This window comes from Eriocheir sinensis, chromosome 26 (assembly GCF_024679095.1).
Source record: "Eriocheir sinensis breed Jianghai 21 chromosome 26, ASM2467909v1, whole genome shotgun sequence".
Taxonomy (NCBI): Eukaryota; Metazoa; Arthropoda; class Malacostraca; order Decapoda; family Varunidae; genus Eriocheir; species Eriocheir sinensis.
In genome coordinates this window covers 13,238,013-13,260,718 of record NC_066534.1, presented here as the reverse complement: position 1 = coordinate 13,260,718, position 22,706 = coordinate 13,238,013, and the positions used below count along the sequence as shown (strand labels likewise).

At 48.2% G+C, this 22,706-nt stretch overlaps 1 protein-coding gene across 1 annotated transcript in view; it reads left to right on the top strand.

Moving 5' to 3' along the window:
* The first annotated feature begins 102 nt into the window (after window positions 1–102).
* LOC127003781 (uncharacterized) overlaps window positions 103–22,706 on the top strand; it is a 74,578-nt gene continuing 51,974 nt past the window's right edge. Inside the window, exon 1 of the mRNA XM_050870808.1 lies at window positions 103–1,101. The gene's annotated coding sequence lies outside the window, so the exon portion shown is untranslated. The remainder of the gene's footprint in view (window positions 1,102–22,706) is intronic.

Below are 22,706 nucleotides of genomic sequence, written 5' to 3'. Positions count from 1 at the left end.
GAGGGAGGGAAGGAGGGAGGGAGAGTTGTTGAGGATGACGCCCGTCTTACATAACCCGTGGATTCTGGGTCACCGCTTGAGTTAAATGAGCCGCTTTACTTTCAGTTTTGCCGCAGCGGTTGCCGCTGGGTGTGGGGGAACCTGTATTTCTCTTTTTTTCCGTCTATCGATGAAGGCGGTCATGAGCACTGACGAGGCCGGGGCTGTGGCATATGAAGGCTTATCACTCCACCGTCTCCAACTCTTCCTCTTGCATTGGAGGTAGCCATGTGCGTACGAGTGTTGTGTGTGTGCGTGCGTGTGTATACACATGTGAATATATGTGTTCGCCACTCGCGGCATCATACACAGCCACCATAAGCAGCCCCTTTTAGTGTGTTTATGCCTAGTGGGGGGCACCTCTGCGTGGCATATGAGACACACGCTTTCTTCCGTTCACTACACGTCCACTCCAGCCGAAGAAACGGCCTCGTAAGCTCCCTCGTGAAGCTGGAATGAGATAAAGTAAAGTTTGGTGCGGGTGGGTCGCGACCGCCGACAACTCGACACGAGACTGGGTTACTGGGAGAGAAAGCTCGGCGGCGGGACTCAGTGTGCGGTATACAGCGGTGCGATAGGCTCTCCGTGTACCCCCGGCCGGCGCCCCGCGGTGTATTGGCGCGTCCACCCCTCTGAGTTCAGTACTGCTTCATGGAGGAGGACCTAATTTTTGATGTGCAGAAAGGAGTTGTCTATGTGTTGTTCGCCAATCTGCCGAGGATCGTTGGATATAAGTGAGATTTGAGTCAGTTTTACCTTAGTGTTGGCTGGCTCGGACTGGACCACCGCCCCGTCCGAATACCTCCGCCGCGGTCCCTGGCACCGATCTGGGATTTGGATATCGGTGTTGAGTCGTCGGCAATACGGTGAAGCTCAGTGTTTTGTTGGTGTAGAAGGTACACAGTGACGTATTTGACGACGAAAACCCGGCTCAAAGTCAGTGTGTGTGAGGATTGCAAGAGAGAACGTACTTTGGTCGGTGTTCGATTCCCTCCCTCGCCCGACTCGGCACCAACGGGGACTGGCACCGGCGTCGACTCCGCCTTCTACCACCGACGACAGGTGAGATCGACTGTTTCGTTGTGTGTGCAGGGCTGGGCGGCCGCCTGGCACAGTGACACGGCGATGGGTGGAGGAGAGTTCGTGTCCGTGCAGAAGGTCGTGTTGAGCGTTGTTGCCAAGTACGTGCATGGCCTTTAGGGGGTCGGGGACCTCCCTCACTCACTAGCTGTCTGCTGCTGCTGTCGCCTGCCGCCGCCACCGCCGCCGCCGCCGCCGCAAGTAAATGACTCGCGGTGGCCCTGGTGTTCCTTATCAATCACTGACAACTCTGTGTGTGCCTCATCCTGCAGTGACGCCAGAGTGGCACGCTTTAACACGACGCTACACCATGCACCCCTCGATGTGTTGGCTGCAGCAATGCTCACCGAGAGTTTCGCTCGCCTGCACCAGCTGGGTTTAGGGGCAATCTTGTTAGTGCCGGGGGAGGGGGGGAGGGGGTCGCGCGGGTGGTCTCCTGGAGGTCGCGGGCGCCGGCCGGAGGAGCCAGTCACGTGACGCGGGAACCTAGACATTCCTCGCCATCAGCACACCTCTGCGATACCTGGAGGCACTGAACTCTGTGTGTGTGTGTGTGTGTGTGTGTGTGTGTGTCCCATCCTTGCAAGCGTTTACGCCACGCCTCATGATGCAGGGCGGCGGTGTAGATACCTTGGCTGGCTCGGTTAGCAAATTGGCATACTAGAACAGGTAAAGGCAGCAGAGATGTCAACCTGTCATTACAAATTTCAAGCTCAAGGCGACGTTGTTGAGAGTTAAGAGGTGATTGGGAGGCATGAATCGAGGTGACCGTGACGAGCAGGCGGGCTGGAGGGCGGCGGAGTGGCTTGACTCACCGTTGCTTGCTGTGTCGAGGGCGGGTGCTTGTGGTGGTGGTATGTAGGTTTGCAGACCAGCCCACCGTGACCTTCGCCGCTATGTCTGTATGCCGCCATGATCTCTTTGGAGGCTCCTGCCATGCATAAGGACGGCGTCTCACTGCCTTAACGTCACAGCAAACTTGCTAAGCAATAAGGGTGTCCTACGCTTGGTTATGAGGCCATTGTCGTTGATGGCAGGCAACGTCCATAAGTTAGTCCGCCAATGCCGCGCCAACCTGTTTTTTTTTCCTTAGTTTTGACTTTTGAATGGGGATCGTTATATTTGTTTTTCTACTACAACAACAACAACTACTACAACAACTACTACTACTACTACTACTACTACTACTACTACTACTACTACTTACCCTAACTACCTATCTACTTACATGCCTGCCTGCCTACCAACCTTCTTACCTCCCTGCTTGTCTGCCTGCCTCCCACCACCGCCACAACTGCTGCTACTGCTTCTTTTATAGCCACCACTTTTGCTATCTTTATTGCCACTATTCCTGATACCACCACTACTACTACATCGACTAGGTACTAATACTTCTACTATTACTAATACACTCATACTACGCCTCTGTGCAATTTGAGCTGCTGCTGCCTCTTCTATTATAGTACAACAACAGTTTCAACTAATGTCCAATCAGAGGGTTTGGGGTAGAGCCAAGGAGAGGGCGAGGAAGGTTTTCGCTCGTGTCGGGGTCAGCAGCTGGTGGTGGCGCGCCGTTTGGCCGTAACGTGAACCTTGGGGAACCGGCCTCTTTCCCAGCCAGCACTTGGCGACTTTGTGTCTGGTGGAGTGACTGGTGGTCGGCGCGCGGTGAGTAGGGGTCTGGGGGCAACACAGCAGAGCCAGCTGTCCGCTTTTTTTTTTTTTTTTTTGCCCGAAATGTATGTGCTGAAAGCTGTTGAATAAGCAGTCAAGTACAGGTGAGTGGACTTATTACTCGCGCGGCCATGAGGCGTGGTGCGCCTTGGCCGGCGTGACGTTCATTTCCCCCAATCTTTTTTTTCGCCTCGTGGTTGGTAATGATACGTGTAAGGCTTTGAGTGTGTTACGCCAAAAAAAGAATAATGTCATGGAAAAAAGTATGAGCCAATGTTCGTGATCTTGCGTCGCCGCCCGCGCAAGACGCCTCCTCGCGCAGGCCTCGTTGACATGCGCACTGACGCCCGCCTGACGCTGCGCTTGTCGGTGATTATAATGCTGCCTCTGATTGCGTTAAAGTGACTTCACTCGCTCTCGTCTGCGCTCGCGGCCGCATCAATGAGCGACAGGTACTACTACCACTACTACCACAACCGCCACCACCAGGAGACCCGCGGTGGTACGTCAGTGTTTGTTGCACCGTGTACCGTGTTTCCGGCCGGCAGTGGTCCAGGCCAGCGGCACGCACCGGCGGGACTCTGCCTCGCCGCCGTGCTGCCGCTGACCCAACTTGTGCTGCCGTTGATGTTGTATTCATTAAGCTGTTCTTTTCAGGAGCCTTTTCTAGGTGGTGATCTGTCGGTTAATATTCCTGCGGCCCGCCTCGCCCGCTCCTCCTCCCCGTCGACTGGAGGGCCCAAGTTTGCCGAGGTGTTGGATTCGATTCTCCCTCCCTCCCCGTGGGCCTCGTGTGGGTGCCGTAAGGTCGAGTTTCGGGGAGTGTAGGTCAGGCCCGCCGCCTTATTGATCAGTCTCCGGTGTGTCTTGTTGACACTGCTGCCGCGAACGAACCTTTTTCTTCACCTTCACGTTTCATTTTGTTTCAGATTGGGTTGAAATAATGTTAGCTTATTTTTTCCATGAGTTTTAAATGAAAGTGAAATTTGTTATGGCACCCACGGCAACAGTTTCTATTATTGTTGTTGGCAATTCAGTAAATGTCAGACACTGACACTTGGTCGCCTTAACGGGATGTACGTCAAGTGCATCCCGGTGCGGGGCGGGGCGGGGCGGCCCGGCCCGGGATTGGGCGGGACGGGGCGGAGTGCTGACCTGACCTAGCCAGTGCCCATGCACTCTGATTGGCGGGCGAAGATAGCCGCTTGGCGATTGACTGATAGTCACCCGCTGACAGGTGGGGTCGGCAAGGAAGGCCACTGATTGGTCCCCTGATGGGGCCTGGCGGATTGGCGGGGCGGTCACCCGGGGTCTGTTGTGAGGGGTCGTGCCGCCCCGCCTGACGCCAGCGGTGGCCCCGCTGAGCCCCATCTCAGCCCTCACGTCACCACCACGATGAAAGACCCTTGCCTCTTGCGTCCTAATAAGGATAAGGGCTTGTAAATGTCGCCACGCGTCCTATCGTCATTCCTTTCCCCGTAAAATCGTGCGACACATTGCATCACATTTTACTTAATTTTCTTCCAACTTCGACAATCGGCAAAGCTGCTTCTGAAGGGGACGTGCGTTTGGAATATGCTTTCCCTCACTTATATATAATTATTTTTCTATTTCGTCAAAGCGGCAAGCGCCATGGACATACAGTCAACGCTTAGGTTTTCATTTCTGTAAATATGTAAGAAAAAACGAGGTAATGTTGGATGTTTGGGGCGCGCTTCTTAGCCAGCATTACTTTTATGGTGTTCATCGTGGCGGCACCATTTTCATCTGACTCAGATTAATTTCTTGCACGCCACCAGACTAGACGAGCAGGCATTAGGGGCCACACGGACGTATCGTCGGTATGACTTAAAAACTGCCGTGAATGAGGTCATGGACCTGGGTGGTATGAACAGGGGTGGGGGCGCCGCTCCCCTAGGCTGGGAGAAGGGGCCAAGTGGGGACTTGAAATCGGTACACAAGGGGAGGCAAGTTACATGACCGGACGGTGCAGGCGGCCCCACCAAGCATGCCTCGGGAAGCTGCCTCCGTCCGCTGTCTCCGTGCCGCGTCGAAGTCTCACCGCGAACCTTCCTCTCCCGAGTCTTCGGGCTGTTGACGTCGCCTTTTCCCTCCCAAGAAGCTGCGGCAAGGACCAAAGATTAACGTGAGGCAAGGCAGGATGACGTGGGCCTTTTCCTTCACTTTATTTCGGTAGTTTTGCGTCGCCCCATCTTGGAGAGGTAATGAGTTCGTTTTTTTTTTTTACTTCTACAATTCAAAGGTGATATTGCTCGTGTCTGCATTCTTCACCTAATTTATCCTGACCCTTATGTGCAGGCAGCGGGCGGGATGGTCGTGGGCGAGAGATAATGACAAGCAGCGGGAGTGTCGGCCCCCGCTGTGCGCCTAATCACCGCCTCGCCTTAAGCACCCCCGCTATTTAGGGCGATGCAGCAGTAATTGTCTCGTGCGCCGCTCCGTCAGTGTCCCAGGGTGTCACTCACTGCCGCGACACCACCAATGCCGTCCGCAGGTGTATATTTGTGTTAACCTCTATAACGCCATCACCACCACTGTTGCCAACATTCTATGGACACCGTCACCATCACCTAAGTAGACCATCACCATCATCCTCATCGCATCGACTACCACTGGACGCCATCACCACTCATTACATGCACCACAGTCACCATTACGCCTCATCACTTATTTATTGGGGCGAGTATCGTCATCACCAACAGAACACACCATAACCAAAAGCACCAACACCATCAATGCTCAATTCTACCGCACCATCACCACTATCACTATCATCACAGTTCAGCGCTACCATCACCACCATCCCAGCCCTGCGCTATCACCATCACCAGCCACTAACACCATCACCATCTCTGTTCAGCCCTATCATCATCACCACCACCACCAGCATAAACCAACGCCTTCACAATTTTACGGTCATCACCATCACTGTCAGTCAACATCACCACCACCATCACCACCAACATCACCACCACCACCAGTACATGATAACTGTAAGATGAGCGTTCGTTAGGCTTCCTCAGGGTTGTTTTTTGTAAGCTTTAAAGAAGTCCATCGGTTTTTATTGGTGTAGTTTCTTGTTAAAATATAGGGTGCATAATATACGAGCTACTATTACTACTACTACTACTACTGCAATAAGAGAACGATCGGTGCCTGCTTCACTATATCCGGGTCACATGGGCGGTGTTCGGTGTCTCGGCTTCACAGTTCATGACTCAGGCTTCAAATATTTACGCTCCTATTAAATTAAACTAGGACCTCGCCCTCGCCTCGCCGCGGCTTTGTCCGTGACCAACACTCATGGGAGCAAAAAAACACGTCACCCTGGACGCTAAATCAACCTCTTAAGCTTCTCTAAAGGCTCGGGCGACTCTCTTATCTCTCGCTGCTCGTCTCGCTGTCTCGCTTCGGGCCGGTTCATTCTTAGCTTTGGGCAGGTAGCGGAAAAAACGCGGTGGAGTGTAAGCTACCCGCGTACGGCTGCCCGCTTATAGATTCCTCCTCTGTGGTGTGTGTGTGTGTGTGTGTGTGTGTACCCTCCTACCGCTGCTGATGTGGACCTGACGAAGGCTCTTTTTTTTCTTTTTTTCCTCCTGTCTTTTTTTCCTTCTTCCTTTCCGGGGACTCGTTTCGGCAGGTGGAGAAAGCCCCGCCCTTCTTGAGCACCCTCGTCGCCTCCTCCTTCACCACATTGCCTTTATATCGGCGGGTCATTTTCCCTGGTATCGCTGTTTTGTTTTATCGTTTCTTTGACTTAGCGAGCGTGTTCTGAGGCAGCAAAGGGAGAAAGTAAAGATAAGAAGTACCAAGAAAGACTCGCTTTGAACGTTACCCGGGAGACTGCGAGGAAAGCCTTTGACAAATTTATTTTCAACATTACAGGTGTTTCTCGCAAGACGGACGAACAATACACGCAACACAGCAAAACACAACACAACACAACAATAAAACAACACAGCACACCGCGACGAAGCACACCACAGCACAACACAACATCACCCAAGTCTGTGGCATCAAGATCAGTCACCGTTTGTTAGCTAAATCCTCCCTGAAAGACCAACAACACAACAGACACAACAACGCACACACACAGCAATAAAACAACACACCATACCACGATAAACCACACCACAACACAACACAAGTATAGCATAAGGAACAGTCACCGTTTGTCTATACCGAATCCTTACTTCCTAGCCTATAGTGTCCGTTTTTTAGCACCTTACTCCTGTACGATCCGGCCGCTGTACGAACGATGTTATATGTCAGCCGAACATAGCGTGGAAAAAAAGAAGAAAAACTAGGTACATCCAGACAGGTAGACAGAAGTACTTAGCATATACCAGAGAGAGAGAGAGAGAGAGAGAGAGAGAGAGAGAGAGAGAGAGAGAGAGAGAGAGAGAGAGAGAGAGAGTGTACCTAGTCAACAGCCTCCACCATGCAGTTAACTCTCGCCTTCAGCACCTTGTCAACATGTCGCTTCACCCACCTATGTTTGATGACGGGCGGAGGAGGAGAAGGGGGCCAAATTTGGGGTTTGTAAGAGCAGGGAAAGGGGCGGAAAGGGTTAGGCGGTGCAAGGCTGGAAACGGGGGTGGTAGCGGAAGGGTAATAGATAGGGGGCGATTTGAGGTTTAAGATGGAAGGGGAAGAGGGAGTTAGGAGGCTGGGATGGGTGAGGGGGAAGGAGGGAGATGGGGAGAGGCGGCGGCGGCGGCACGACTCCTCATCCTTACCTGTCTGGCCTTCACAGGTGAATCGCGGCATGGTTAACGAGGTGGCCCCGTCCTCATATGGCAATACACACACACACACACACACACACACACACACAGCGCAGGAAAGTTACTCCAAAAAGGTGAGTCAGTAAGGTGTCGAAAAAAAAAGAAAGCGCAGTTCAAATTGAGATTCCCGTCGCGTAAGACCGTGATTAGGGATGGATGCTGAGGGAGGAAGCGGGAGAGGGAGGGGAAGGGAAGAAGCGGAGAGTGAGGGAGAGGGAGAGATAGAGCAGGGGAGAGACGCCACTGAAAGGAGGAGGAGGAGTGGAGCAGGATAGGAATGAGGATAAGAGGAAGAGGAAAGAGTGGTGAAGGAGGCAGGTTTGGAGGAAGGGGAAGGAGGCGAGGTAAGGGGAAGATGAAAGATGTAGGAGGCAGGTTTGGAGGCAGGTTTGGAGGCAGGGGAAGGAAGTAGAGTAAGACGAAGAGGAAATATGAGAAAGAGACATTGGAGGAAGAGGAAGGAGGCAGGGTAAGAGAGAAATTAAAGATAAAAAAAAAGGCAGAGTTAAAGGAGGATAAAAAAGGAGAAAGATGCTGGTTTAGAGGAAGAGGGAAGCGGAGAAAGAGGCAGGATTCTAGGAAGAGGAAATGGAAGAAGGGAAGAAATTGACTCAAAGTTTGAAGACAGACAGGCCTTCAGAACGCGCCGGGGAGATCACAAGAAGTGTTGACAGGTAATTATTAGGAGGAAGGGGAGAAAACCCGTCAGATAGGAAAAAAATGGAAAACCAGAAAGTAGAATCTGAACCTTTCATTGGCGGTATTGACAGACGTGTTGGCGGAGGGAGAAATAGTAGTAATAATAATGGTTAAAATATCCTCGCCGTCGGTCCTAAGTGATGGAGTCGCACGCCAAGGAGCGGCAGAGAGTGGTGTGGTTACGCGGTTAAGGCGAAGAGGACTTGTTAGTTTCCTAATCGCTTTATCACGCTTAATTGGTTTGCCCTAACGAGGGATAATTGAGCTGGACCCTCGATGATCCCCGAGGCGCACACACACACACCCACACACCCACACCCACACACACACACACAGAGTCCCCGCGTGGTTCATGACGGAGGGTCGGCGCAGCTCAGCAGTCTTGAGGCATATCCAAAAGCCAGCCTCTGCCCAGGTCACATGTCCGCCCATGTGCTCAGCCCCCTCCCTCTTCCCCTCCCTCCCCCTTATCGTGCGTCAAGAACAGGAATCTGGCTCCCTCCCTTCCCCGCCTCCCCACTTTCCTTCATCTGCCTCCTCCTTCCAATCACTCGTGCCCCGGTGTTGCCTCCCTCCTGCCTGCCAACTCCTACTTTCCTTCATCCCCAGCTTCATCTTTCTTCCCTATTGCTTCCCCTTGCCCCGTTCCCTGCTTCTCCTCCCTTTCACACACACACACACACACACACACACACACACACACACACACACACACACACACACACACACACTACTTCATCTCCAGCCTCCTTCATTCCCCCTCTGCCTACTTCCCTGCGTTTCCCCTCTAGCCCCCATCCCCTTGCCCTTCATCTCTGCCTCTTCCTTTTCCTCAATTCCCAATGCTTCCCTGCCTGCGTCTCCTTTCCTCCCTCCCCTCCCTATCTCCCTCCCTCCAGTCCACCTGCCCACCTCATCATCCTACTCCCTCATTAGTGCCAGGTTTGCGCACAGGTTGACGGAAGGAGCGAGCGCTATAGAGAGTTGAGAACAGCCACCGTTCGCATTTAGGAATGAGGAGGTGTGTGTGTGTGTGTGTGTGTGTGTGTGTGTGTGTGTGTGTGTGTGTGTTGAGACGCCTGATGCTCTCCGCAGTTTGCAAAGGGTCTTAACGCTGCCCAAGAGGCTTACAAAAACCTGACGAGACCACTGCTTTAAATGTTACCTTTCTGTTGCCTCCCCGCCGTGCCGCCGCTCAGTTTTTATCTTCTTTCGTCGGCCGTCCGTCCTTCGTCCCTTCCACGATATACGTAAGAAGTGCGTACCGTACCTTCACTTCTACGCTACCTACCTTAACACTGCTATAATGGGGCAAAGACGAGAGAGAGAGAGAGAGAGAGAGAGAGAGAGAGAGAGAGAGAGAGAGAGAGAGAGAGAGAGAGAGAGAGAGGGCATTGCATCCGTCCTCGCCGCTTCCGACCTGCTCACCACATTGCTCCCTGCGGTCACAGCGTGGGCCATAATGGAATGAGTGGTGTGTCGGCGCCTCGCTTGTGCATGTCAGAGGGATCAGAGGACGGGGGGCGCACGGGGATGGGACTGGGCGGTACGGGGCGGGGCGGAGCGGAGCGGTGTGGAGCGGGTCGACATGGGGCGGGACTCGGGTAGGACGTAAGAGGACCTTGTGTTCAGTAACCTTAAGAACCGTGAAAACAGCGTAGAATACATAAACACGTCTTGGTCCCCGCCCTCTGAGCCTTACGTGGGTGCTCAAGAGGACAGGCGGGGCAGTTCTCGGCACGCCCTTACCTGCGTCGCGTGTGTCGGGCCGTTAATTGCTACCTGGGAACGCCTGAGTGATGTGACTGCCAGGGGGACGGATATAGGCATCGCGGCGGGGTGCTCTGTGGCGTACATGCGAGCCCCTATGTATTGACTAGCACACTTACGCAAGGCTTGTGTGTGTGTGTGTGTGTGTGTGTGTGTGTGTGTGTGTGTGTGTGTGAAATAGAGGTTACTAAGCGGGACCCGCATGCTATCAAGGCCTATACTTAGGGTCCTCTTGGCGCTACTTTCACCAGGGCTTCACCATCACCACCATCACCACCACCATCACTATCAACACCACCACTTCTCTCACCACCACCACCACCACCATCACTATCACCACCACCACTTCTCTCACCACCACGACCATCACCATCACCACTATAACCATTACCAACATCACCATCACCCACCACATCTCCCAATACTACCACCACCACCACTATCATCACCACCACCATGACCACTATCTACTACTTCCGCAACAGCTATCGAACCCAAACGCCAGTACAATGCGTCTAGGCGATACGTAGCGTTGCCATTATACCAACCTTGAAATTATTAAACTGCCATCTTAAAGACTCCAATCCACCCATGCCATCCACCACTTCTTTCTCGCACTACACCACCACCACCACCACCGTACACTTGACGCCGATATCAAACACCATACTATTCAAAGTGCTCATTAGTTTTGCATAATTGCCATCGTTTATTAATTAACATAATGCCCATCACCTGTTAATTTGGTCGAGAGAGAGAGAGAGAGAGAGAGAGAGAGAGAGAGAGAGAGAGAGAGAGAGAGAGAGAGAGAGAGAGAGAGAGAGAGAGGCGGATCTGAGAGGTAGGTACTATTAGGAGGAATGAATAGAGAGAGAGATGCCAAGTAGAACAGCTAAAGGAGTTGTAGAGAGGAAGTGAAGTAGGGAGAAAGAGGCCTGAAAGAGGAGGAGGAGGAGGAGGAGGAGGCGCTCATTAACGTTGATTCCCGGTTATAAGCGAAGCGAAGCGACTGATGAAGCAGAATATTATTACGTCGAGTGTTAATTATCCGGCTTACCGTCCCCCCCCTCCCCCCCTCCCATCGAAGAGAGAGAGAGAGAGAGAGAGAGAGAGAGAGAGAGAGAGAGAGAGAGAGAGGGAGAGGGAGAGATTGTGTGTGCATGGTGGTGCAAGGGAGGGAGAGATTGATTAAAAGTAATGTGGTATGAATAAAGAATGAAGGTCAGCGGCGAGAGAAAAGAATATATGCAACGGAAAAGTGAAAAATGATGGCTTTTTTTTTTAGTTTGTTATGCTAATATAATAATGATAATAACAATAACAATAATAATAATAATGTACAGACAGCCAAGTTACGTAAGTATTCGAACAATGTGGTAATAAAACATTCACAAACAATAAGAAAAATAAAATGCTGAATATAAAATCTAAATAAATTACGAAATATGAGGAAGAAAGGGAAAAAAAGGGATGGACGGACGGAGAGACGGGAGGGAGGGAGGAAAGGGATGGAAGGAGCGAGGAAAGACAGGAGGAAAAGAAGGAATGAGTGATGGTAAGGGATGGAAAGGGAGGAGGAAACAGAGGGAAAAAAAGAGTAGGGAGAGGAAAAGGGATGGAAAAGGAGGGAAAGGAAAAGAGGAAGGAAAAAAAAAACCAGGAAGAGGGAGGTAAGAGAGAGAGAGAGAGAGAGAGAGAGAGAGAGAGAGAGAGAGAGAGAGAGAGAGAGAGAGAGAGAGAGAGAGAAGGGATGAAGGGAGGGAGGGAAGGGAGAGGAAAAGAGGAAGGAAAGAAAACAGGAAGAGAGAGAAAAGAAATGAGGAAGAGACAGGTAGGAGAGAATGGAGGGAGGGAGGGGACGTAGGGGTCAAACTGGCATTAATCAGTGACCCTCCAGCGCACCTGTTTACCTGGGGAGAGAGAAAAAAAGGTGAGGGGCCCGCCTTGCTTTACCTTACCTTACCTGAATTAATTGGAAGCGGCAGCGGCGCCACGCCCTCCTCTGTCAATAAAATTTCTCCTCTCCCTTCTGTTCTTTGATTTTGATTTTGTTTTCCTTCCTTCCTTTTTATTACTGCTCTGTTTCCGTGTTTCATTTTCTTTATTTCTCTTCTTTTTGTCTTATTTTTTCTCTCCGCCTGCAATAATATTTCTCTATTTCCTCTTCTTACTTTTTCTCGTCCTGTCTTTTTTCTTTAATGCTTTCTTTTTCCTTCTTCCCTTCCTTTACTCTCCTGTTTCTCTTGTGTTTCTTGTTACCTGCTGTTTTCCTCCTCCTCCTCCTCCTTCTCTCTTCTCTCTTTTTTGCCCTCTTTTTCTCCCCTCTTCCATTTTCTTCACGCCCACTTTCTTTAATGCCTCTTCTTCCTGTTTTACATTTTTCTTTCTCTTACGTGTTTGCTACCTGCTGTTTTCTTCCTCCTCCTCCTCCTCCTCCTCAATTTGAAAAGTTCACTTCCTCGAAAAACGAACTCAGAATTTTCAGCCCTAATTTGATCTCCCGGTGTTCAGTTGATATTATTAGCTGTTGGTTGGTCTCTTGCTTCTGCCTTCTTCTTTTCTTCCCATCTCCTTTCTCTCTCTCTCTCTCTCTCTCTCTCTCTCTCTCTCTCTCTCTCTCTCTCACCTTACCTTACCTGGAGGATGCCTTTCCACTCTGCCTTACACCTGATAATTGGAGGAGGAGGAAGAGGAGGAGGAGGCGAAGAAGCTAAAAGATTGCAAACAAGGAAAATGGAAAGAAAGGAAAAAAGAAAAAAAGGGACTTAGGAGAGTGTCTTTAGCTTTTACGGGAGTGTCTAGCTTTTACGGGAGCGTCTTGAGCTTTTACTCTCCATAAAGCTTTAATAAAATGTTGCATGGAAGATGAGAGTAAGAAATGCACACCTTGATCGAATATATGAAAGGTGTGCGGTAATAATGGCTCAGGTGTGTAGAGGTGTATTTAAAGTTAAAGTTCGTGGATGAGGAGGAAAAGATTTCGATATTTTACGTGATTTTATTTTATTTTTATATTTTACAGCAAAAGAGAGAACTCAAAGGCATACAAAAAGAGGAAACAATAATAAAAAAAAAGCCCGCTACTCGCTGCTCCTACAAAAAAGAATCAAAAGAGGTGGCCGAAAGAGAGGTCAATTTCGGGAGGAGAGGTATCATGTATCAGTCACTCAAATAGAAGGAAAATATAAGCCTAGGATCGTTGGGTCAAAACTCCATTGAGTGCGTACTTACTTCGCGCTAGGGTATAATATGGAGCAATCGCCGTCGTAATAGGCCTAGTGATATAAGCACAGTCACTCTGAAACGCACTCGTAGGCCCGTAAACGCTTTCGGCTCTCAAATATATCAACAAATATATCCAAAGTCCACAAAGGTTAGTCACATCTTTTATTTCCACGTTCATGATGCAGTGGCCTTGTCAGTCTATCGCTAGACTTGTAACACTACCCGTGGATATACCCAAAACTTTTACGAATGCCTTATCAAATGTAGGTGTGTAAGCCTAGAAATGATAGTATGGGCCGTACACACACACACACACACACACACACACACACACACACACACACACACACACACACACAGAGGTTAATGACATATATACGTGCTCAGAAAAAAAAGAGCGATTAATTGTTCACATTGACGATTTTTTCATAGGTAATACTTGACAACTTTTGTGAATAATGGAAGAACTGATAACCTGTTTTGTTTTAATTTTATCTCACTGTAAAAGCTGATAAATTATACGAGGTCCGGGAACGCTCTGAAGTAAATTAACTTAAGCATTCTGTATTAATGTCCTCACGAACCTTATCCATTACCTGTCCAGAGAAACTTTCATTTTTCAATATAACTAACCTGAGATTTCCTAGTTTCATTCACTTATATCAATAAAATCCCCCATTAATTTCGCTTCATTCGCTTCAGTATTTTATTATCTATTGAAATGCTAACGTGGGAAACTCATTGAAGAAGAGGAGGAAGAAGAAGAAGAAAAAGAAGAAGAGGAAGAAGAAGAAGAGGAAGAAATGATTCGAGTTTCACCGCTATTCGGTAATTTGTTGGCCGTGATACAACGTGTGATACATTTTCCGGTTCTTTGTTTGAGAAGAAGAGAAAGGAAAAGCAGGGAAGAGCGGAGAAGATGATATTGAAATTTACCTGAGCGCAAGAACCTCGGCAACACACCTGAGAGAGAGAGAGAGAGAGAGAGAGAGAGAGAGAGAGAGAGAGAGAGAGAGAGAGAGAGAGGAGGAAAAACGAATAATTGGACGAGGGATAATAATAACGCAAAGTAAAAACGGTTGGTGGAGTGAAAGGGAAACTGGTCTGGAGGGGGCGAATTTGGGCACGAAGAGGAGGAGGAGGAGGAGGAGGAGGAGGAAAAAGAAGAGGAGGTTGAGGAGGGTAATGACTGTTGTTGTTGTTATTGCTGTTGTTGTTGTTCCTATTATTATTTTTATTATTGTTGTCGTCGTTGTTGTCTTTGTTATTGTTATTTCTCGACTTTTCACGTTTTCATTCTTATTAATTTTCTTTTTTTTGCGTTCTTCATTCACATCGTTTTCTTTTTTTTTTCTTCTTCTTTTCGTCACCATCATTATCATCGTCATCTTCGTAGTCATCATTGCATTCATCCTTTTCATTGTCATGTTCATCACCTCAGAATAGAATAAGTTCGCTCGAAAAAAGATCTTTTGTGACTGATTTTTCCTTCCTCTCGTCGACCTGATCTTCTTTACCAGTGTGTGTGCGTGTGTGTCTGTGTGTGTGTGTGTAATGAAGACCGCAAGGCTTGATTAAAAAAGAACCCCTACACACACACACACACACACACACACACACACACACACACACACACACACACACACACACACATTCCTTCGTAACAGGCTAAGCGTATCTCTGAAGTCCAATCTGCTTGTTGACTTGTATTTTTGGTACCATGTGACCCTTTTGTGATGGAGTGAAAGGGAGGGAGGGAGGGGAAGATAGGGGGACGAAGTGAGAGGGAGGGAATGGGAGTGAAGGTCGTCTTATATAGAAAGGTCTGTGACGGGTGATAGGGCTTAATAGGGTCGTGGGGAGTTTTTTTGGACATAAACTTAACTCTCTCTCTCTCTCTCTCTCTCTCTCTCTCTCTCTCTCTCTCTCTCTCTCTCTCTCTCTCTCTCTCTCTCTCTCTCTCTCTCTCTCTCTCATGTTTATTCTCTTGCACTGTCTCTTTTTTCTTCAATATTTTTCCTGTTCTCTTTTTTCGCTATTCCTCCCCTCGTCCACTCCTATCTCCTTCCCTCCCTCCTATCCCTCCTCCCATGCCTCCCTCTCGTATATCAGACAGACTGCCCCAGTAACCGAAACACACACACACACACACACACACACACACATTCCAGCCCTCAATTCTTTCCTCCTTCCCTACTTTCTTTCCTCACTTTTTTCTCCATATTCCTTCCCTTTTTTCTTTATTTTTTTTTATCAATATTCCTTCCCTCCATCCTTCTCTCCATTGCCTCCTGCCGTTTTGTCTTACCTCCCTGTCTCCCTCCTCTCTTGCTCTCCCTGCCTTGACGCCTCCCTTCCATCTCCCTTCTTCCCTCCCTTCATACTTCCCTGAAGGGCTTTTAAACCCTTTCTCTCTCTCACTCTCTCCTAATCCTTCTTCTTCTGCTCCTCCTCTCCTCCCTCCCTCCCTCCCTCCTAACCTTACGTCCTTTCCTCTTTTTTTCATTTTCTCTCTCTCTCTCTCTCTCTCTCTCTCTCTCTCTCTCTCTCTCTCTCTCTCTCTCTCTCTCTCTCTCTCTCTCAAGTGTTAGCCTACTCCTCTTATGGTGGTCGTGATGGAGCTTGCAGAGGAAACGTGTGTGTGTGTGTGTGTGTGTGTGTGTGTTTGTGTGTGTGTGTGTTTGCATAGTTCGTGGGGAGACATGACTGGGAGAGAGAGAGAGAGAGAGAGAGAGAGAGAGAGAGAGAGAGAGAGAGAGAGAGAGAATACATGTGCGTGATGCTGGAGGCGGAGGAGGTTTTATGTAAGAGGAAGATGAGAAGGAGGAGGAGGAGGAGGAGGGGAAGGAGAAGGCGAAGGAAGAGAGAGAGGAGGAGGGATGGAAGATTTCATGGGTGGATGCAGAGGAGGAAAATGTAAGAGAGAGAGAGAGAGAGAGAGAGAGAGAGAGAGAGAGAGATGAAGGACAGGAAGTGGTGTGGATTAGAAGGACGCGAGACCCTGAGGGCGCTGGTGTGTCCTGTGCCGTGTGTTGTCCGCCTGTCTGCCCGTCTCCCACGCCCTGCCCCCCCCCCCCCCCCTGTTGGCCCCTTCTTCCCCTTTCTCTACACACCTCCCTCCCTCCCTCCCTTTCCTCCCTCCACACACTAGGCTCGTCATTTGTTCCTCCCTATTATTCTTTTCACTCCTTTACGTCTCCATTGGGCCTCCTTTTCTTCCTCCTCGTTCTCTCCTCTTCCTCCTCCTCGTCATTTTCGTCATCCTCCTCTTCCTTATCCTTACCCTCTTTTTCCTGTTCTTCTTCTTTCTCCTCTTTTATCTCCTCCTCCTTCTCCTTTTTCGACACCTCTTCCTCCTCGTCATTTTCGTCTTCCTCCTTTTTCTTATCCTTACCCTCTTTTTCCTGTTCTTCATCTTTCTCCTCTTTTATCTCCTCCTCCGTTTTCGACACCTCTTTCTCCTCCTCCTCTTCGTTTTCCTCTTCCTTCTCCTCTTCCTACATCTCGTTCTCCCCCTCCTTGAAAAATGAGACAAGTTAGCGGGTATATATACTACAGGTTTTCAAGTCTTCACACTTACAATGACGTTAATCACTATTACTTTCACATAATTAAACGTCACCTTAATCATGTCGGTATGTCACTTCAAAGGAGGCGATGCTGAGGATAAACTTTCCCTCAGATCAAATTTTCAGTCGGAGAAACAAACTATATCGGAGGAAGACTTGAGAAATCGATATACGGATTTTTAAGGACGGTTTAGGGAGACGCTTCCACCTCTCACCACATCAAACTATATCCGAAGGCCGTAAAGAGTATTAATCAAGTTTTCATGAGTGTGTTTTCATGTTCGTGGTATAGAAGCATTGTCAGACCACCAGCAGGGCCATAAAACTACCCAAGGAAAGACCCAGAGATTTTTTTTTTTTTTTTTACGGCAAAGGAGACAGCACAAGGGCACAAAAAAATAGGAAATAACAATAAAAAAAAAGCCCGCTACTCGCTGCTCCTGTAAAGAATCCGTGTACTAATGCCGTGCCAAATGTGTGTGCGTGGGCGATGATATGTTTCAGAATACTGGCATGACAGCCGCACCACCATCATGACCATCATCATCATCATCAGCCGGTAGTAGTTGCCTTGATCGATAATTCCTAACGACCTGAATTATTTGAACGTCTCGCCTTACCTCACACCCTCAGCACAACCGCTTCACCTTCATCGTAACTTTTGGCCATTTTCAGTTTTTTTTTTTTTTTTTTGGGGGGGGGATGAAAAGAAAAGGCATAGATCGAGAACATATCTTCTGACGATAACAAAGCGCTGTGTTGGACTGTGGAATCGGCTCTTCGTCTCCTCGCATATCCTGTTACAAGTTCATCATAACCACAACAATCACAGCAATAGTAACAACTTTTCGTAACTCATATGATTACATACTCTGCTTTATGGCTAGACGACTTCCTTCCCGTCTGGCTTCGTGGAAATCTACATTATTATCTGTTTTTTCGCAATCGTTTTTTGTGTCATGTCTTTTATCCTGCCGCTCTAGTGTTTGCCGCAGGGAGGGAGGGAGGGGGGCGAAGGGGCGAGGGGAAGGGCGAGAGGGGCCAAACTTCCTGCTTCCCTTTTGTTACCTCATTCCAGCGGCAGTGACCCGGGGGATAGGCCGGGCCACGGAGGCAGGCAGGCAGGCAGTAGGATTTCTTTGGCCTGCTCGTCCACATTTTCTGGTTTTCATGTCCCTACTTCCTCCGATATTCTTTTTTTTTGTCCTTCGTGGATTTGTTTCACTTATTTTATGTGTGGAATTGTTGTATACGATTTCTGTTCTACTACTTCCTCCGATGATTTTTTTATTTTGCTTGTCCTTCGTGGAGTCGTTTCGCTTATCAGAGAGAAATTTCATGTGTGGATTTGTTGTATACAATTTCTGTTGAGCTGTTTTTTTTACGTGCCAGTCTATAGCGCCGGTAGGCTTTCTTGAGGGGCCCGGATGCTAGTCAGCCCCAGCCCGTCATGGCGCAGGCAAGTGTTTTATAGTGGCGCCATCTTTTGTTGGCGCATGCTGTCCCTCGGAGCTCGTTCTTGATTCACTTGGACGGTTTCCTCTAGAGTCCGGGTGACCGAAAAATCCCAGGTGGTAGCGGCGGATTCAAACTCACTTCGTCCATCATCCACCGCCCCCCCCCCCCCCCACACACACATACAGACCGTGACTTAGTTTGTTTTCCTTCCTTCCCCGCGTCAGTTCACCTGGTTGATGAGTGTCGCAGCCTGCACACTTGCGGACACTTTGCATGTGCTTTTCACACCTGTGCAAGTCGTAAATTTTGGTGTTTGACGTTTCTGCCGGGCTCTGAAATATTATCTGACTCATAAACGCATAAAGTTAACGATCTCTCTCTCTCTCTCTCTCTCTCTCTCTCTCTCTCTCTCTCTCTCTCTCTCTCTCTCTCTCTCTCTCTCTCTTGTGTGTGTGTGTGTGTGTGTGTGTGTGTGTGTGTGTGTGTGTGTGTGTGTGTGTGTGTGTGTAGACAATATCATCATGTTTCTGTCAGTATATACATGTTTTCAGGAGTTGTTACTATATAATTGAGCGTGTACGTGTGTGTGTGTGTGGCTCAAGGACATCCCGTTTTAAGTAATATGCGTGCACTCCTTAATAACAGCGAGGCGTACGTACAAGTGTCCTCCTGTCCATTGTTCTCCACACTTGTACCGCCACCACCTCACCTGCGGACACCTGCACCGCCAGCACCACCACCTGAAACACCTGTAACACCCAACACTCACGCCCCCCTTTCCCCTCCTCGCCCCCCTCTTTACACCTGGTTCGTTGATTGTCTGGTCTACCTCCTCATCTACCTACCTACCTTCCCCCCCCCTTCCTCCCCCCCTCCTCTAACTTTCTCTAACATTCATCTCCCATTTCTATTCCACTTCCATTTCACATCCCATTCCACTGACCTTTCCTACTCTAAACCACTCCATGCCTTTCCTCTCCTCTTCCTCCCCACATGATATTCCCCCCCTCACCTCATGACCTCCCTCCCCATGCATTCCTCCTCCCCTTCCTCCCCCACAATCTCCCCCCCCTTCACATATACCTGCCTCCCCCCATCCCCCAATAAGACGCAGTAACCCTTTTGTGCGTGTAGCAAAGGTTTTATTTTATTTTTATATTTTCATTCTATAATTTTACAAGACTCCATTATGGTACTACCCATGGCTGTTCCTTGTTCTCGGGGTTAAATTTTTCCTCAATTTTCAAGTTGTTATGGTGTAAGAGGAAGGGAATGTTGCTTTGTGTGTTTGGATGTTTATATATTGGTGGTGGTGGTAGTAGTGGTTGTTGGTGATGATGGTGGTACTAATAATTTTTGTAGTTGTTGATGGTAGGGGTAACTGTGATGGTGAAGGTGGTAATGGTGGTGTAGTATTAGTAAGACAGGTGGGAATGGTAGTAATAATGTGTGTTATTTATGGGTATAGTAATGGAGGTGGAGGTGATGGTGGTGGTACTGGCGGTGGTGGCGGCAGTTGTGGTGTTGTGAGTACTCGAGTCATGATAGGAGTGTGTGTGTGTGTGTGTGTGTCCTAACCGGTAGTAGATATGTGTTCACGCCCTCGACCCCAGATTTAGCTCCCAGTGTGTTTGTTCATACGCTCGAGTTAAGAAATATAAGCCTTCATAATAAACATGTTCTACTTATTTCTTCTATACGCTGGTGGTGGTGGGGTAGTGGTGGTGGGGTAGTGGTGGTGGTAGTGATATGAATTGACTAGTGGTGGTGGTTGTGGTGGTGGTGGTGACGAAATGACTGTGGTGGGTGGTGGGTTGGGGGGAGGTTGGCTGTGGTGGTGGTGGAGGTGATGGGTGGTGGTGGTGGTGAACTGACTGGCGGGTGTCTTGGGGAATTGATTGTGGTGGTTGTGGTTGTGGTGGTGATAGAAGTTGTTGGTATTGGTAGTGGGTGGGTTATAGAGGGATTAAGTGACTGATGGTGTGGTTGTTGCCGGTTGTGATCGAAGGGGTTAGTGGTAGTGAATGAATGGGTCGTGGATCAAGGGGGTAGGAGACTGAAAGGTATAAGAGGAGGACAGATTCCAAAGCATTATGTCCCTAGTAGTTTAGATAATAAGACAAGCGAGAAAACCCGGAGCTGCAACCTACACATAGCCGAGCAGACGAGGCGCATAGTGCTACAAGGCTCCGTCCCAACTTGGCACCACTGCTGACGGGGACCCGGGAGGAGGAGGAAGAGGCGGAGGAGGAGGAGGAAGCGGGGTAGGAGGAGGAGGGCTACAATGTTCTTTTAGCCATCTTGACCGTAAATACACAAAGACTCCATTTCTTTTAGCTCCTTGGTGACAGAACGCACGAGAGTAAGCCGTCGGGGGTCTCTACTTAACGCCATGGGTCCGCGGAATTGAATAAAAAAGATAATAGTTAATATAAATAGTTTCCAATCGTTACGAGGACTTGGCAACCCTTTCCTCGATACCTTAAAGGGTTACCAGATACCGCCATTGGGGAGCGAGGGAGGAGGAGGGGACGAAGAAGGAGGAAGGGGAATGGGGAGGTGGAGTAGGAGGAGGAGGAGGAGGGGCATTCTGGCACGCAATTACGCTATTCTTTTGGCTCCTACCTCCTGCCCTCCTTTCACTGTCATACATGTTGTTAGCGATAGGTAAGGGGCGTATGAGTGGATGTTTGGTTACCCCTCTCCCTTCCCTTCCCTCCCTCTCGTCACCCTAACCCGTGCAACACCCTCTCTCTCTCTCTCTCTCTCTCTCTCACTGACCTTGTGCAACTCAACTATACTTATTTTTTTCTCTCCTTGCCGGCCTGCTGTGTGTCGTGTACAATGGTCGTCTGTGCTTGTTGTCTCTACTTCTATCTCACTTATCATGATTATTTTGTTTGTAAGGATAGAAGCTTCCTAGTCTTTACTTGTCTTAATGTTTTTTTAATTTTATTTTAGTTTTTATTTTATTTTGAGGCCACTTTCCGTTTTCCTTTTTAATATCCTGTTTTCTTTCGTCATTGTGTAATTAGTGTCCTGTTTTCTTTCATCATTGTGTAATTAGTGTCCTGTTTTCTTTCGTCATTGTGTAATTAGTGTCCTGTTTTCTTTTGTCATTGTGTAATTAGTGTCCTGTTTTCTTTCGTCATTGTGTAATTAGTGTCCTGTTTTCTTTTGTCATTGTGTAATTAGTGTCCTGTTTTCTTTCGTCATTGTGTAATTAGTGTCCTGTTTTCTTTCGTCATTGTGTAATTAGTGTCCTGTTTTCTTTTGTCATTGTAATTAGTGTCCTGTTTTCTTTCGTCATTGTGTAATTAGTGTCCTGTTTTCTTTTGTCATTGTGTAATTAGTGTCCTGTTTTCTTGTCATTGTGTAATTAGTGTCCTGTTTTCTTGTCATTGTGTAATTAGTGTCCTGTTTTCTTTTGTCATTGTGTAATTAGTGTCCTGTTTTCTTGTCATTGTAATTATTATTCTGTTTTCTTGTCATTGTAATTATTGTTCTGTTTTCTTGTCATTGTAATTATTGTTCTGCTTTCATTTGCTACTCTGCTATTTGTCATTCTTTGGTACACTGTTTTCTTCTTTAATTGGTTTCATGTCGCTATTTATTCCCTATCTTTCTTCTTTCTTACTTATTTTAGTCCTTTGTATCTTATCTTGTCGCTTTCTTGTTTTCTTCCTTCTAATCTTAACATATCGTCTTTTTCTTTTTTTCTATTTTTAAATGTTTTACCTCTTCTGAATCTGTTGTGTCTGCTGTTTATAATATTTCTCTACTGCAGTCGTATTGTCTTTGTTTTCATTTTGTTTTCTTGCTTTCTATCCACTTACCCGTATTTCTTTTATTCCACCTCTCACTCCATCTTCCACCCCGTCTTACTCTTCTTCCCAACTCCATCTTCCTGTATTCTCACGTATTTTACTTCTTATTTAATCACTCAGTCACTGTCACCTCCTCTCTCCACATCCGTGTTTTCTTCCTCTCCACCTTTTCCTCCTTCCTTTCCACTTACAGCCTCTCCACCTCAAAACTAGTCCACCACACTTCTCCATCCTTCACTTCTACTTCGTTACTCCACTTATCTCCTCTTGCCTCCTCCCTATTCTTTTCTTTCTCTCCACTAGTACCTCCCCTTCATTCCTCTTCTCCATCTATTTGTTTCCTTAACTTTCATCTCCATCCCATTTCTCATCTCTTCTATAGTCGCCTTTTCTTCTCCACATTTCAACTATTTCTAAAGCAGGTTCTCCATATTTACTCCACTTCTTCCACTATTCATTTTCCTTTCCCATTCTATCTTCATCCCATTCCTCACCTGGCCTGTTCATCTTCATCCTCTTCTGCGTCTTCTTTCCATCAGTTCATCTCTACATGTTCA